We start from the raw sequence: 18,540 nt of genomic DNA on the forward strand, positions 1-18,540 counted from the left end.
GCCACTGTTTGATAGTTTGAGCATTCTTTAGTGTTTCCCTTCTTTGAGAGGTATTTTGTTGCCGCCTCCTGAATAATGTTGCGAACTTCTGTCCAGAGTTCTTCCGGGACCCTATCTACTAAGTCCAGTCCCTTAAATCGATTCTTCACCTCCACTGCATATTCCTTAGGGATATTAGTGAGCTCATATCTAGCTGGTCTGTGGGTCTTCCCTAATCTCTTCAGTCTGATCCTAAATTGTGCAAGAAGAAGTTCGTGATCTGAACTACAGTCAGTAGTTCAATTACCCATACTCATGCTACAACAATGATAGTCACTATGAACTGAAAACTACTACATTTAAATCCCTGAAATTTATTACTTGAAAGAAACATACTATGCCTCACTGATGTCAGTGAGACATGTTCATATTACTCTACATAAAGTTAACAGGAAGAAACATGCATTATTTGTGTGTTAAAATAAGTTAAAATATTTAAAAAAATTGTGTTAAAAAAGTTAAAATATAAAAAATGAATTCCATCAAGATTTTTTCACTCATTATCCCATAAAACAGGTCTCCAAGCGAAAGAAATAGCATAATTTTTTATTTTATGTATTATAGATTCTCTTCTCTGGAGAAGAAGACTCTTCTCCAGTCTTCTGGCACTTCTCCTGTGCTCTAGGATTTCTCAAAGATTCAGCAAAGGATGGTTACCTTGTCGTGGTGCTGGAGCTTGAGCACCTCAATGATGCCATGAGCTAAACCGTGAAGGGCCACCCAAGATGGGAAGGTCATGACAGAGAGGTCAGACTAAATGCGATCCCTGGGGAAGGTAATGGCAACCCACCCCAGTATTCTTGCCGTGAAAACTAAATGGATCAGTACAACCAGAGATATGTCGGTATACCATCGGAAGATGAGACCCCCAGGTCGGAAGGTGGTCAAAATGCTAATGCTACTGGGGAGGAACAGAGGATGAGCTCAACTAGCCCCAGACGTGATGACGCAGCTAGCTCAAAGCCGAAAGGACGGCTAGAGGCCAATGGTGCTGGTGGTGAACGGCGAATCCGATGTTCTAAGGATCAACACACCATTGGAACCTGGAATGTAAGGTCTATGAGCCAGGGCAAAATGGATGTGGTTATTGGTGAGATGTCAAGATTAAAGATAGACATTTTGGGCGTCAGTGAACTGAAATGGACTGGAATGGGCCACTTCACATCAAATGACCACCAGATCTACTACTGTGGACAAGAGGACCACAGAAGAAATGGAGTAGCCTTCATAATTAATAGTAAAGTGGCTAAAGCAGTGCTTGGATACAACCCAAAAAATGATAGAATGATCTCAATTCGAATTCAGGGCAAGCCATCTAACATCACAGTGATCCAAATATACGCCCCAACCACAGATGCTGAAGAAGCTGAAGTAGAGCAGTTCTATGAGGATCTGCAGCACCTACTGGACAACACGCCTAAAAGAGATGTTATTTTCATCACAGGAGACTGGAATGCTAAGGTGGGCAGCCAAATGACACCTCGAATTACAGGTAAGCATGGCCTGGGAGAACAAAACGAAGCAGGACATAGGCTGATAGAATTTTGCCAAGACAACTCACTCTGCATAACAAACACTCTCTTCCAACAACCTAAGAGACAGCTTTATACATGGACTTCACCAGATGGACAACACCGAAACCAGATTGACTACATCCTTTGCAGCCAAAGGTGGCGGTCATCTATACAGTCGGTAAAAACAAGACCTGGGGCTGACTCACGAACTTCTTATTGCACAATTTAGGATCAGACTAAAGAGATTAGGGAAGACCCCCAGGTCAGCTAGATATGAGCTCACTAATATTCCTAAGGAATATGCAGTGGAGGTGAAGAATAGATTTAAGGGACTGGACTTAGTAGATAGGGTCCCGGAAGAACTATGGACAGAAGTTCAAAACATTGTTCAGGAGGCGGCAACAAAATGCATCCCAAAGAAAGAGAAAACCAAGAAGGCAAAGTGGCTGTCTGCTGAGACACTAGAAGTAGCCCAAGAAAGAAAGAAAGCAAAAGGCAACAGTGATAGGGGGAGATATGCCCAATTAAATGCAAAATTCTAGAAGTTAGCCAGAAGAGATAAGGAATTATTTTTAAACAACCAATGTGCAGAAGTGGAAGAAGACAATAGAATAGGAAAGACAAGAGACCTCTTCCAGAAAATTAGAAACATCGGGGGTAAATTCCAGGCAAAAATGGGTATGATCAAAAACAAAGATGGCAAGGACCTAACAGAAGAAGAAGAGATCAAGAAAAGGTGGCAAGAATATACAGAAGACCTGTATAGGAAGGATAACAATATTGGGGATAGCTTCTACGGTGTGGTCAGTGAGCTAGAGCCAGACATCCTGAAGAGTGAGGTTGAATGGGCCTTAAGAAGCATTGCTAATAACAAGGCAGTAGGAGACGACGGCATCCCAGCTGAACTGTTCAAAATCTTGCAAGATGATGCTGTCAAGGTAATACATGCTATATGCCAGCAAATTTGGAAAACACAAGAATGGCCATCGGATTGGAAAAAATCAACTTATATCCCCATACCAAAAAAGGGAAACACTAAAGAATGTTCAAACTATCGAACATTCGATAGATCTTGCAAGGTAGACTTCAGCAATTCATGGAGCGAGAATTGCCAGATGTACAAGCTGGGTTTAGAAAAGGCAGAGGAACTAGGGACCAAATTGCCAATATCCACTGGATAATGGAAAAAGCCAGGGAGTTTCAGAAAAACATCTATTTCTGTTTTATTGACTATTCTAAAGCCTTTGACTGTGTGGACCATAACAAATTGTGGCAAGTTCTTAGTGGTATGGGGATACCAAGTCATCTTGTATGCCTCCTGAAGAATCTGTATAACGACCAAGTAGCAACAGTAAGAACAGACCACGGAACAACGGACTGGTTTAAGATTGGGAAAGGAGTACGGCAGGGCTGTATACTCTCACCCTACCTATTCAACTTGTACGCAGAACACATCATGCGACAAGCTGGGCTTGAGGAATCCAAGGCTGGAGTTAAAATCGCTGGAAGAAACATTAACAATCTCAGATATGCAGATGATACCACTTTGATGGCTGAAAGCGAAGAGGAACTGAGGAGCCTTATGATGAAGGTGAAAGAAGAAAATGCAAAAACTGGCTTGCAGCTAAACCTCAAAAAAACCAAGATTATGGCAACCAGCTTGATTGATAACTGGCAAATAGAGGGAGAAAATGTAGAAGCAGTGAAAGACTTTGTATTTCTACGTGCGAAGATTACTGCAGATGCTGACTGCAGTCAGGAAATCAGAAGACGCTTAATCCTTGGGAGAAGAGCAATGACAAATCTCGATAATATAGTTAAGAGCAGAGACATCACACTGACAACAAAGGTCCACATAGTTAAAGCAATGGTGTTCCCCATAGTAACATATGGCTGCGAGAGCTGGACCATAAGGAAGGCTGAGAGAAGGAAGATAGATGCTTTTGAAATGTGGTGTTGGAGGAAAATTCTGAGAGTGCCTTGGACTGCAAGAAGATCAAACCAGTCCATACTCCAGGAAATAAAGCCAGACTGCTCGCTTGAGGGAATGATATTAAAGGCAAAACTGAAATACTGTGGCCACATAATGAGAAGACAGGACACCCTGGAGAAGATGCTGATGCTAGGGAGAGTGGAGGGCAAAAGGAAGAGGGGCTGACCAAGGGCAAGGTGGATGGATGATATTCTAGAGGTGACGGACTCGTCCCTGGGGGAGCTGGGGGTGTTGACGACCGACAGGAAGCTCTGCCATGGGCTGGTCCATGAAGTCACGAAGAGTCGGAAGCAACTAAACGAATAAACAACAACAACCATTAAAATACAGGTTTTAATACTTTTCTTCTGATGGGTTTTTTAATTTGTGTATGCTGCCCTAATCTGCACAAGGACTGGGTCGGTATATAATTGATTTAATAAATAAATACATCAGAACTGACAATAGGGGTGGGGGGCTTTGCCCTTTAATTTTTCTGTCCTTTTATAGAACCAGATAATCTCACAGCTTCTACCTGTACTCCATTATTTCCTGCTGAGATTGCTAACACATATTACCCTGTCTAAGTGCCTTTCTGAAGTGAACGATAATGCCTTAGTTCAGGAGACCAAACCAAAATTACTTTCTAGAATAATCATTCATAGGAAAAATATCCTCAGCATCTTTTACGTTCATTATTTTTTTCTAGTCTGTTGGTGTTGCTAAATGTTGAAGGAAATTCTTTTCCTAAATTGACATAATGTAAATCTGTAGTTATTTTTCAAACCTCTAACTTCTGTAAACAGTCTTTTTACCTTCTCTTGTGATGAGTAATCACATCTGTCAATTCTGTGATGTTTCAGTTTGAATGACTAACAAAACAATAAAGGAAAAATTCAACCTTTATTGATGGACTTAAGCATACTCAAATACAAGAAACAGGAAACAGCAGGAAATAATATTGAAATTATTTAACATGGGTTGCATCAAGACATCCTACTAAGTCAAGATTTTTCTTTATCCATGTTTCGTTGAACAAGCCATAAATAACTCATGGGTAGCTTCACACATTACACTAAACCAGAACTGAAGCACATTCTGTCTGAGCACAATGTGTGAACCCGACTACATTTTGTTTTTAAAAAAATACAGTATGCAAAGGAACCCAGCTGTGTTCCTAAAAGGAAATGTTTACATCAAGAAGCAGAAGTTAACTAAGAGGAAAATAGGGATCTCTACAAAGGGCATTACAGATCTTCAGTGTAGCTCTTGAAAGGTATGCAAAAAATTGCTGGGCATCACATCCAGGCTGCAAGCTATGGGGTACATTGTTTGCTGCAAAGCTACAAAGCTAACAACCAGGATGAAGACAATCACATGTACAGTTAGATAATTTTAGAAGTTTTTCCTGGCAGGAGAGCTGTCTGCATTGGCCAGCAAGTACACCTGTTTTGCTTGTTTGAAACAACTAAGCAATCTGTGTAAGATTTGTTTGTTTCAAGAAAGGCTTATTACTTGTTAGAACTATCGTTTAGTCCACTCATTAGTTTCATGCTTGCAACATGTCTGGATGAAGAAGAAGCAGGTGGTTTGTTTATTTCTTTATGTTTTTCCCCTCCCCCAGCATTCATTTTGTCTCCTAAGCCCTTGTGGATAGATTCAACAGAACAAGACATGAACCAGTATTTGCCACAATCTTCCCTTGTCCCCAGTCCAAAAAATACATCCAAATAATAAATGAGAGTTAACTGCCTATTATTTCAAGTATTATTTACTGCAAATGGACAGCTAATTTGAGGTTCAATGTGTTAAGTGTCCCATATCTGAGCTGCAAAACTGTTGGATGACTATGAAATAGCAGCAAAGTGATACAGACAAACTCTCGTTCTTTGTTGTCGTCTACTGGGCTGGATTTTTGCAGCCCAGATCTGATACCCTTAAAACAGGGTTTCTCAGCCAGGGTTCCGTGGCACCCCAGGGTTCTGTGAGAGGTGATTAGGGGTTCCCTGGGAGATCACGATTTATTTAAAAAAATGTTTCCAGTTTGGGCAACTTCCCATTAAAGAGGTAAGTTTCATTCTTTATTTTTAGTCTAAGAACACAATTAATGCATTTATACAGGCCTACACATGAAACTGTTTGGGTTGAGCCAATAGAACCAAGGTGCCAGGTTTGGGACTTGGTGCGAAGCGAACAAAACACCAAGACGAAAATCAGACTTTTTATATCCACTTTATTTCAGAGCTCTGAGATACATGGAGACTCTCCGCTAAGGGGGAGAGCCCCGAGCAAGCCACAGACCCCTGCTTTTATACTATCTTGAGACAAAAGAAATACAATCAGCTCACAGCTGGTTTCTTACAATTTTAGCAATTTTGGGAACAGATCAAAAACAAACTTTTCATAAACTTATCAATCTTGTATGTCCTGTCAGCTGCCCAAGCCATGACCCACCTTATCAGGCTGACCACAGCTGGTCTCCTGCATCCCTACACCAGGTCAAACTCATACAAGGAAATCACAAATCATACAGTTATCTTCAAGGATACATAGAAATCAATCACAAAACATATAGTTGTGTTCAGAGATTACAAAAGCAAGCAAGGAAATCATAAAGCATACAGCTGTTTTCAAAAATTACAAGAACATGTCATTGAGTAAAAGTATATCACTTCGGACAAGGACATTAAATACAGGTTTCAGCACAAATACACATATTCTCATGTGCAGGCTCATTACACGTGTTTTCATATGCAGGCTCATTATCAGATGCTGACCCAGTATTAGTTCCCTCTATTTCAGTTTCTACCATTTCCGTTCTCATCAAAACAAATATAATAATTTAGTAACTTCTGGCCTATAATTGAGCCTGAATGTGCAGGGGTTCCCCAAGGCCTGAACCTTCCTCCAGGGTCAAAAGGTTGAGAAAGGCTGCCCTAAAAGAATGTTCCTTAGTTGATTGCTGAATCTGCCTTTGTTCAGTGCTTCACAGCATCCATGTGCTGAGTTACATCATGCAACTGGATATGGAGTGGTCCCAAGCACATACAGGTAGTCCTCATTTAGTGACTGCCTCATTTAGCAACCATTCACAGTTACGATGGTGATGAAAAAGTACCTTTGTGACCAATGCCTGCACTTACAACCTTCACAGGTCTGTAAAGCAAAGAAGAGCTGAAGTAAGAACTTGAGCAGTTTTTGAAAATCTGATTTTCTGAATCAGAAAAGTCCTGGAATCAGAAAAGTCTAAAATAATAATGTCTGGGGAGTCCTTGGTGCTCTCTGAGCCTTGTTGTTTTCTTGCAGACATTTCACTGCCAGACTAGGCAGCATCTTCAGTGCAAAGAGGGAGTGGGCCTTGCTCACAGTTTATATACCGTGGCTTGCCCTGCTTGTGTTGGTAATGTCTTTAAAAATTGAAAAATAGGTTCTGTATCAGGAAAAAAAATGGTCTAGAACAATAAGCAACTTTTGGAAATTTCACTATCTAGACTGAGAAAGGCTCTTGAGTTCACTCCTCTACAACGGCACAAACACATACACACAGACACACACGCCAACTCCAATTGCAATTGCAGTTAACACTGCTTTGAGGCTTTCAGCAAATTGTGGCCAGAAACTCTAGAGCAGTGTTTCTCAACCTCGGCCACTTTAAGATATGTGGACTTCAACTCCAGAGTTGCTGGCTGGGGAATTCTGGGAATTGAAGTCCACACATCTTAAAGTTGCCAAGGTTGGGAAACACTGCTCTAGAATATATTATTCTGCTTTCTCTCATGTTTCATCCTTTCCCTTTGAACTTCCTATTCTCTCCAGTTATCCTGCCTCTGATCCTCTCCTTAGCTAAAAGGATTGGAATGACTTGGGTATCTGTGTCAATTTGGTGGGCTAGTGGGTACCCTTGGAATTTTGAGAGCCTGCTGTGGGCATTCTCAGGAAAAGGCTGCCACTGTGATGGCTTGTGCATTAACAAAATGGCTGCTATGGCAGGCCCAGCTTGCCATAAACAGCCATTGATCAGAAAGCAAAGTGGTAACCTTGCTTCTTGGCATTCCTTCTAACTGCCACTCCCCAGAGAATCCTTTTCTTCCCCAGGCAAATGGGCATACTTCCAAGAAAGCCATATCATGCACACATACCCAATCATTTTTCTTGTCTAAGAATGCTTATGGGGCCAAAGTGGGCTCCAGACAAATTCTTGAAAAGAAAGGTGATACAAAAGGCTGGCATTTTTCTTTTCAGGATGTCAGTTTCCCACTGATTCCATTAATTAAAAGAATCTAAAGGAAGAAATTAAAAGTCAGATGTGGTAGGGAGCTTGGTGAGCCCAGGGGGGAGTGTCTGTGGGCATATTAGTGCTCATAGACTTCAGTCGCCTCCTCACTGCAAGAGAGGGAGAGAGAGAGAAAAGGGCAGTTGGGGACATGGTCAGAAAGACACAGAAGGTGACACAGAGCTGAAGGAACCAGGGAGGTGCTCTTATCTCCCCACCAGGCGACCCGAGGCCGCCGATTGATTCCCTTATAAGTTTGTGCATTCTGCCTGCTTCTATTTGCTTGCTTATTTCTGAATAAATCAATTAGCCAAGCAATCTCCAGAAAGTACAAGAAAGGCTTTTATATAGCTTTCCCATGAAATTAATAAATTTTCAGATCTACATTGCGCACTATGCACAGAGTGCTTTTTCAAGAGCCTCACAAAGGACATTTCAAAGCTGCCCACTGTTTTTTATCATTTAGAAAAAAAAACTGTCAAGAAATCCCAGTTCTGTCAGTACGGAAACACATTTGGATCAAAGCTTTTGGTGATTGCTAAGTGGAAGGAGCAATATACTCTAGAGGCAGAAATATGTGCTTTTAGATAGATGGAGGTATGATCTACATATAGATTCAGCCTTCATCCCATGCTGTGAATGTGAACATATACAAGTATAGTTTGCGAATACCTTGATTTTGCCAATATTCAGATGCACACAATCTCATAATGTACATAATAGTAAATAACAGTAATAATACAGTGTAAGATCATTTAAAAAGATTGCTATAGCAACATTTATGATGTAAAAAAAGGTAAAAGATTAATCTAAATGATTAGAGTGGCTTAAGTACTTCAAACTGCAAATGGCATCCACCAGAAAATTAGTTGATTATGTGCCATTAAGTTGGTGTTGACTCCTAGCAACCATAGAGATTGATTTTCTCCATGACAATCTGTCCCCTAGCTTTGTCCTTCAGATTTTCCAACAGTGTACTCATTGTCACTGTAATTGAGTCCATCCACCTTGCTGCTGGACATCCTTTTCTCTTTCCTTCCACTTTTCCCAGCATTAGAGCCTTTTCCAGACAGCTCAGTCTTCACATAATATGTCCAAAGTAGGATAATTTGAGCCTGTTCATTTGTGCCTCAAGTGAGAACTCTGGGTTGATTTGTTGATGTTCCATTTGTTTTCATGGCTATTCGTGGTTTTCTCAGGAGTCTTCTCCAACACCAAAGTTGGTTATGAAAACTGATCTTGGATTCTGGTTTTTTTTTATTGTTCTTTACAAACAGGGCCACAACTGGCCGGGGGGGGGGGGGCAAGCAGGCCATGTGCCCTGGGCTCCACATTGGAGGGTGGGTGCCAAAATGAGCACAGAATCCATGTTTGGGCACAGAATCCATGTTTGCCCTGGGTGACACAGACCCTAGTTGCAGGCCTGTTCACAAATGTGATTTCATTGTTTGAGCCAGCATGGGGTGGTGGTTAAGATGTTAGATTATGACCAAGGAGACCCAAGTTCAGGTCTATCCTTAGCCATGGAAGGTCACTGGGTGATTTTGGGCCACCCAGTGACTGGAAGTGAGAGCACTATGTTTACTGCCTAGAACTATTGGGGTAAAAATAGGATGTAAATCTAACAAGGAACAATTGCATGATAACAAAGGAACAGCTATAAAAATGTATTTAAAGGGGGATGTTACCAGCTCAGCAAGGTGAGAATAGCTTGGACAACTGATTTTGAATGGAATGAAAGGAAACACATATTTATGCATATGTTGTTATTTGTGGTTATATTTTACCTGTGCCATGCCAAACATTTATTTCAATTCATTTAGGTATACTTATTCAATTTGACTAAAACTTTTTTTCTGCAAACATTCAGGAGGTTTTAGTTACATTCTTCTAGGAAAGGTGTAGTGTTCTTTGATTTTCCTTAGTAATGTGGTGGCCAGGAAGAGTCCTATCTTCCACTGTCCAATAGTCTCACAATCACCCTGCAGCCTTTACCTGTGAGAATTCAGTCCAAAGGAAAGGGTGCCTGCCCTATGGAATAGGGCCCCCTGCCTGAGCCTATGTGCCCCTGACCCTGCTGGCCTTTAAGAAGGGACCTGAGGCCCACTTCCTCCCACTGTCTCTGAGTTAGGTTGGCATGTGGGCCTGCTAATCACCAGCAGCGGTGTAGCCCATTTGATTTGGTTTCCTCCTCACACAAATATTTTTAATACTTGTTTTTTGCTATTTTTAAGTTGCCCAGAATCATCAATGAGTGGGCGGTCTTAGAAAATGAATGAACAAATGAATGAACATATTTTTCAACACAGGGAGGTGGGGGTTCGGCCAGGAGTCTGCAGATTGATGGCGACCCATGTAGCCATTAAATCCACTATAGCACCACCCACTGCCATTTGCAATAAAGGAAGTTCACAACTGCAATTGAAATAAATTAGAAAACAAACAGAAATGAAAACAAACAAACAGAAGATTACTTCAGAGTAGGAAATTTTTCATTGCCAAGATATTAAATGCAGAAATAGCGTGACTACCTTTTAATAGTTTGCATCATGAAGGGATGGTCAAACTCCATTTGACCTTAGGAGCAAAATGATTAGGCTAGCTGTAAGAACACAGATTCCACCTGCTGAGGATTTTTAAATAATGTATGAAATGGACTGCACCTGGAAATATTAGTCTGCACAGTCATCTTCCTAAGCCTATGGATTCTGTGATGCTTAATTTTAGCTAATCAATGATTTGGTGCATCAATTTTTATTCCACTTGTTAGAGACCCTTTTGGCTAAACTGTGAGACTGCTTGACTTCTCAAAGAGTATCCACATACTCACTTTATTAATATTGTCATGGTGTGCATTATAGATATCCAACTATGGGGGGGGGATGTTATTTTTATCATCTTTAGAGCCGTTGGGCTCACTTTTCAATTCACTATAGTAAGGAAGATTGGAAACCTTGCACTGCTAGTTCATCTAGCCCCTAAAACAGAAATCTTTGAAATATAAACAAGTACAGACAAATCCACCAGTGGCTTAAAAGTCTAGACTTCGGCTAGTAAGTGTAGATCACTGGCCTTACGTTAGACACCTGCCTTTGGCTGTCTCATGAATTTCAGAGGGCAGCAAAGACTTTAATCTGTTTTAACCTCCTGCTATGGTGATGCACTTTAGGCTGACCCACTTGTTTTTATGTCTCTCTGCTGCTGCTGTTTTAATTATTTAACTCATCTATCATGTTTGTTTTAATTGAGTTCTTGCATTTTTAACGTGGAAGAGTACTGGGTGGTGTGTGTGTGCAAAACGCAGGCTAGAAACGTTCCAGAAGAGGAGGCAGGCAAGCAGACAGACAGATGAGTATATGCTTGAGGCAAAGCTGTCTAAACAAAAGGCATTAGCCCGGCATGCTGTGCTACACCGTCTGTATCTCTTGCCTTTTTGATACAGTTGCTTGGGTATCAACAACATATTGAAAGGAATAAAATTCACAAGGGAAGGAAGAAACAACAACACGCTCCCCTTCCTGGATATCCTCATCAGCAGAGGAAACAATGGTGAGTTAGAAACACAATCTATCAAAAAACAACCCACACTAACCAAGGGCTCCATTACCTAAGCAACAACCCAACCTCCCACAAGAGGAGCTGTGTAAGGACCCTATTCAGACGAGTACAAATGCACTGCAGCAACCCAGAACACCAGAAAAAAGAAACAAACTGCCTATGCAACATCTTCCAACAAAATGGATACCTACACAACCCTGTCAAAAAGTGCCTGACCACTCAAGCCGCTACAGCACAACCAACACACTGTCTGTCCGTCTCTCTTCCATCCATCCATCCATCCATCCATCCATCCATCCATCCATCTGTCTGATTTATATGGCCACCCATCTCAAATACATGCCACTAAAATTCTGCATGTTGGCTCAGCATTTGAAGAAACAAAAAGCGAAGGGGGAAGAGAGCTACCTTGGCTTTTTGTCTTTCCACCAGTGGGAGGGTTGATGAAGGTTCTCAGGCCAGAGATGGCAGTTATGTAAAAAGAAAACAAATACTCATCTCCTGCCTCAATCCTCACAACTTGTTACCCAAATAGAATGGGGGTGATTTGGCTTCCACACTAACTGGAAAAGGCTGGGTCAGTGACTGAGACTGCAGTCCCAGGACTTAACAGAGCTCTCTAGCTAAGCTGCTGAGGCAGTGGGAGAGTGCTGGAAATTCGTAAAAGGGAGATTGATTGTAGAAGACCTAGTTGGCTGGATTACAGAAACATTGTGTGGGATTTGGGTCTGGGGAACAGGATTGGATAAGAGGCATACAAGGGAAATAGTCAACTAGCATTATATTTTGCATTTCTCCTTTTCCCTAGACCAGTGTTTTTCAAACTTGGCAACTTGAGAAGTTGCCATTCAAAAGTTGCTGCTGATTTTCAGTTTTTAATGCAGCAGAAAATACAATTACTAAGTGCACAGGAAATGTTCCTAGTAATTCTATTTCTTGAATTTTACTGAAGGGTTGCATTAAAATTAAATCAACTGAATTGAACTGAACCACCAACCCAAGTCAGTCTGGAGTCAGGCGGCACTGAAATCAGATTGAATTAACTCAATCAATAAACTGTAAATTTAAGGAACCAAGACAAATTTAGTTTTTGTCCTGGCCAAATTCAGGTGTGTGGTCATTCCACCCCCAGGGAACTTTTCATAGCCTAAGCAGAACCTCAGCCCCAAAGACATTGCCCTGGTCATGCGTGCTGATCTTCCTTTCGTGATCTTTTTGCTTTTGCCTTTGTGCTTTCAGAGGGAAGGGGAAACACCTGTTTTCCTTGTCCCCTCATGTACAGCGTCACATAGTACCTTCAATGGCGGCCTTTAGTCTACAGCTTCATTTCAGAACTTTTCTCCAGTAGTAATGTACAGCAGCACCAGAACACCTTGGCAGCCTCCATTTTGTCTCCCACCCCATGATACTGACCTTGTATCAGCCACAGGCCATAATTCGTGCCACCTTCTCCTGCTGTTTCCTCCACCAGAAAACATCCACCAGCTGCAAGATGCAGAGGATAGCAAAGAGAGACAGGACGATGCATCATTTGCCTGCCATTCTATTGGTTGCCACAGCAAGGGCTCAATTCCATTAAGGATCATACTATCAGAAGGCTCTCAGACTGACTTTCAATTGCAGACCTCACAAACATAAGACCTGGCCTTTTCCCTTATTTCTTCATACCATCCTCACAGTTTTAGACCACCTTGCCTGAGGAAGAGTTCTGGAGAACTTGGAAGCTTGCCTGATCTTTTTTGCCCTGTGTCCAGTGGAGATCAGCCCTGGGAAATTATGCACAGAATCACAGGGCATGCTGATTCTAATAAATCTCTGCTGGCTCTTGCTGTTTTTTGATTAAGTACAAGGGTTTGGGGGAGAGTGACTTGGTTTGAACATCACACTAGGCCATGATTTACTAACCCTGATGTATTAATAAGCCATAGTAGCTTGGATTATATAAAACACTAAGCAATAAACCTGGGTTTACCACTACAATATGTGAGTTCATATAATATATTAAACTGAAACTGAATACATTATAGCTTGACATAATAGATGAGCCCAGTTACTGGATTCCATCATAAGCATTTTTCCATTGCAGGGATAAATTCACCACTACATCACTGATTACATATATTAAGTAAACACAATAGGATTATCCTGCTTTTATAATTTGTAATTTTGGAATTGGCTGGTGTTGACAAAACTGTAGATTAAATTGACAAGATTCTTTCAAATGAACATTTTACTACTGAGAGATTATAATGATTCAACTGTAAGAGACAAGTCTTCCATAACATCAGTTTCTTCAAAACACAAAATAAACACTGATTAAAAAAAAAAAAACTAAACATAACAAAAAGTAGTCAAACAACAATAGTGTGAAATTAAAGAGCAATTTTCTCATCATGAATAATAATCTGTTCAATTTTTATACAAATAAAATAAGAAACAGGAAACCATGAACAATGAGATACTGGTTGATAGGTGTAAAAATTGGCTATTAAAACCTGTAGTATTGAATCCAACATTTGTACATTATATTTATATATGATATGTTCAAAAATTCATTTCACAGTGATAATGAATTTGTATGTAATTAACATCCTATCACTCAGCTCAAAATAGTGTTAGAAAAGCACTCTAAAGATTCTCCTGCAAGGGGAGGGAAAAAAGAGAAGAAAGACTTAGAATTATTTATCCATTTTTAGTGCCAAGTATTCATTTTTAGAGTATCTGTTTTGGGGCTCTCAACAAAGTCTTCCCTTTGATAGTAATTGCTCTTTCTTACCTGAGTATCCTGTTGTAATTTCTCTGCTGGAAGTACGCATTATACTAACCCAACATGTGCTCAACCCATTATTTGCTTTGTCTTAACATATTGTATGAATCCAATAATTATGGTTAGTAAAAACCATGGTTTGTGGTTTTGCATAATGTGTGAATTCATCCAATTGTGGTTTATTTTATAATTCATTGTTTAGAAAGCTTAACACAGTCAGTCTCTGTAAGCAGAGCATCTAGCCAGAGAGATATAGCATTTTTGCTATATATTAATATAGTGTCACTAATGGGTATGTTAGAACTGAGTATGAATCACACTATATCCTATATACTATGTATATGCAAATGGGCCAGTCACTGGTGTCAGTTATTTTAAGAAATATTTTTCTTCTCACTAAAAGCCGGCTAGGTGACCTTGGGCCAGTCACTCTCTCTCAGCCCAAGAGCCAGTCAGGCATGGTATGAGAGTTCTAGTCCCGCCTTAGGCATGAAAGCTGGCTGGGTGACCTTGGGCCAGTCACTCTCTCTCAGCCCAAGAGCCAATCAGGCATGGTATGAGAGTTCTAGTCCCGCCTTAGGCATGTAAGCCGACTGGGTGACCTTGGGCCAGTCCCTCTCTCTCAGCCCAACTCACCTCACAGGGTTGTTGTTGTGGGGAAAATAGGAGAAGGAAGGAGTATGAGGTATGTTCGCCCCCTTGAGTTATTTATAGAATCATAAAGGCGGGATAGAAAATAAACAAACAAACACACACTTAGAAAATTTGTTGTGCTGGGCCTGGAGTTGCCATAAACTTGCTGCATCCATAGGGTTTGGGCCATGGGTAGAAAGAAGATAAAATACAGCGGGTGCAGGCAATCTTTGGTTGATGAACACACTTCATTTGCCATTGGGTGATGTGAACCAAATCATATAGCTTAGCATGATGGGTGAGTCCAGTACATTGTGGTTCATCTAATAATCCAAGGTTAAGCAATATATTGATTCATGTGCTGTTTAAACCAGCTCCATAAAAGCTGGCTGATTGCACTAGGCTTAATAAGGAGAACATCACATCACGTTTAGAAAGATGCAGGATCAATTCACTTTTTCTCATCATTTATTTCCCTATCGTGAGTTCTAGTTCTGTCTTAGGCACAAAGCCAGCTGGGTGGCCTTGGGCCAGTCACTTTCTCTTGGCCCTAGGAAGGAGGCAAGGGCAAACCATTTCCAAAAAATCTTGCCAAGGAAACTGCAGGGATTTGTCCAGGCAACCTCCGAGAATCAATTGAACAGGTTTAAAAAAAAATCCCTATCAGCTTTCCTTGACCTCAGAGATATCTCTAGAAGACATCAGAAGTTTAAAGTATAGAATAATGAAACAAACAAATGTTCTGACTGCTGGAAGTCTGCTCAGATGGGATGACTCCAAATCTCATGAGTCTTAAAAATGCTGTTTATGTGGGAGTGTCACCAAATATCAAGTCAGCTTCAGGTTTTCACTGAAAAACATCCTTCAGTGCAATGTTGATTTGGAATCACTCTTTGGCTTCCTGCAATCAATTTAGATGCTAAGAAAGTTACTGCAGGCTAGAATTGCCTTAGCATCTTCCCTTCCCAGTTGCCTTCCTATTTTTTCTTATGTGCTTTCTGGAAGATTTGGTAGGAACTTATGAAATAAGAGAAGGACTTGTATGAACCTGGAGGGGGAAGAAAAGGAAATACCTTATCGACATCATCAACCTTAGATTTGAGAATGTCTCTACATAATAATTTCTGTATTTATTGATTCTGAAATGTTTATAGGTTGCCTTCCCAATATTCAAGGCTGCATAACAATATTGTACTATGAAATCAGATCATTAAACAAAACAGCACATGATCATTACCAGCACGCAGCTCCCAGAACAACTAAGCAAACTGAAATAATGAAGCCTTGAAGCAGTTGGGCAGTGGGAGAGACAGGGATGAGCTCCCCTTAAGTCTAAGAGTAGAATTTTTCAAAAGTTTAAGACCACCACAAAATTTCACCATTGCAGTAGGAAGAAGTCAGATTATGGTGCAATACACGACACGCACCCAGGGACACCATCAGCTGATTGGCTGGAGGCCCGAAGATCAGAAAGAACCTGTGGAGAGCAAGGTTGGATCGTGCTGCAATTGCTGCACAAGCTGAATCCCTTAACAACACATTTCACTTTAACATGTGGTTTTAAAGCCTACCTGTGCACATTCCCCTGACAAAATGTCAGGAAAATATGGTTATTAGGGATTACTTTCTTACCCTGCAAATTATTTTTAGGGACGGTCACATTGCATTGCTCATGGTCTGCAAGGCACTCTTCTGCATCCAGTGAACTACGGAGTGCTTACCAATGTGCTATTCTAAGCCACTGGGGGACCTTTGCAAAACTATTGGCAAATCAGTTTTCAAACTAAACCAAATAGGGTTTTTTAAGTAATAAAAATGTTTTTGTGTTTACATTCCTTGCATGAAAGGAGGCTGCACTTCAGAAGATTATGACTTGCCTGACAGTGGAACCAATTATCCAGCAAGTTGGTGGGTTACCCTTCCTTTGCTGTGTTCAGGTGGACACTGGAGAGTCATCTGTCAGGCATGCTTTTGTTTCAGTTCCTGCTTTGAGCAGTGAGTTGGACTCAATGGCCAAATGGCCTCTTCCAACACTATGATTCTATAATGACATGGGCATATGGCCCATTGATCTCATGGATGTAATCTGCTGCTTCCCAAGAATTGTCTGCATCTGTATAGAACTTTTAGCAAATCAGATATCCCACTCTCTCCTTCCTGTACCAGAAATCCCCAATCTGTTCCAACCCCTCCCTCTACCAAGATAGGTATGTGCTGCTTATGTAAACAGGGGGTGTAAAAAGCTGATTGGAATTGTACAAGAAGGATTAAGATAAGGTTCCTTGAAAAGCCATCAGAAGATCTGAAAGACCAGGTTAGGGACAGATAGTCATGGAGAAAATCTACCTCTGTGATTGTTAAGAGCTGACACCGACTTGATGGCACATAATCAATCAATCAATCAATCAATCCCTGATAAGGCTGTCTGTATTCTTTCTCCAGTATGTGTCCTAACAGTCAGGAAACCAGGCTGAGACGAGGAGTAGGTCTCTAGTGTTTATTACTGCTACATAAGGCAGAAAATCCTAACAAACTGAAGAAGCGTGGGAAAAACCCAGACAGATAAACCCCAAAAGTCAAGGCGGGTCTGATCTGTGTCTCTTTGAATGGCTGCTTAACTCCTCAGTACTACGGGTGCGTTTTCCCCCCTGGATAGGGGCCCCCTCTTGCTCACCATCAGTGCTCATGACAGTATGGCTGTGGTAGACCCTAAATAAAAATTTCCTTGTGCTTAGTAGACAGGGACTGGGAAGCAGGCCAAAGCCACTGCAAAACCAGACCACCCATAAGTTCCAGCCCTACATGCATGTATATGCATACTGTGTATATTCATTCCTAAAAGAATCTCACATTCAGTGACATCTGCAAAAATAAGGAACCGAGAAAAACCAGAGTTAACATATGCCTGAAAATGAGAAATATCAAAATGGATAGATTCATGCGCACTTATCCCACACTGTGATCCCCAGCCTTTTTCTTCTCCTCACAGTGAAGCTCTGACACAGAGGCAGCCACAGGGGGAGGTGGTCAAAGAAATTGAGATGGTGGCCACATATGCACAATCAAAACCCCACAAGTTTTTCACATGTGTCATGCACATGACACACATTAAAAGGTAGGGCTTCAACCACACAGTCAGGCTGCCATCTTGACTTCTTTGACCCCTCCGATGGACACCCTTGCTCTGATGTCTGGGTGGAAAAAAAAACTAGATGCTTCTGCAGAAAGGAGAAATCAGAGTTCAGCCCTTCACTGAGTTCAGAAAATTTGGAAGGGAAATATTGAGAAATTCAGAGCTGGAGCAGTACCTTTTCAGGGTAACAGGATTTCAACCTTAATTAAAGAAATTAGTTTCCTGCACAGGATGTACATTTGCTGTTTCCCATAAATGCAAGCTGTCCCCTGTGGAAAACCCTACTTTCGCTGGTATTGCCTCCATGTTCACTTTAAATTATGCAGATTTTAATAGTATGTGATTGGCCTTCTTGTCTTGAAGTATCACTAAAAATAGGGCAACAAATCAAACCCCGAAACTTTGACCACTGTCCTACACTCCCTCACACATCTTCTGCAAACAGAGAAACTGTTAAAGATGGATGGTGCAGCATCTCAGTACTCCTTCCCTCCACAAGCTAAAGCAAGTGTGGCCAGACATGTTTCCAGGGTATGAGATTAATTTAAATGCAACATCAATCAGGACACATTATGGATGCTCCGGAAGTGAGCCATCTCTCCCTGTAATTCAGTTCATTTTCCCCAGGAAATTAATTTGTGATGTACACAA

The sequence above is a fragment of the Candoia aspera genome, chromosome 2, assembly GCF_035149785.1.
Source record: "Candoia aspera isolate rCanAsp1 chromosome 2, rCanAsp1.hap2, whole genome shotgun sequence".
Taxonomy (NCBI): Eukaryota; Metazoa; Chordata; class Lepidosauria; order Squamata; family Boidae; genus Candoia; species Candoia aspera.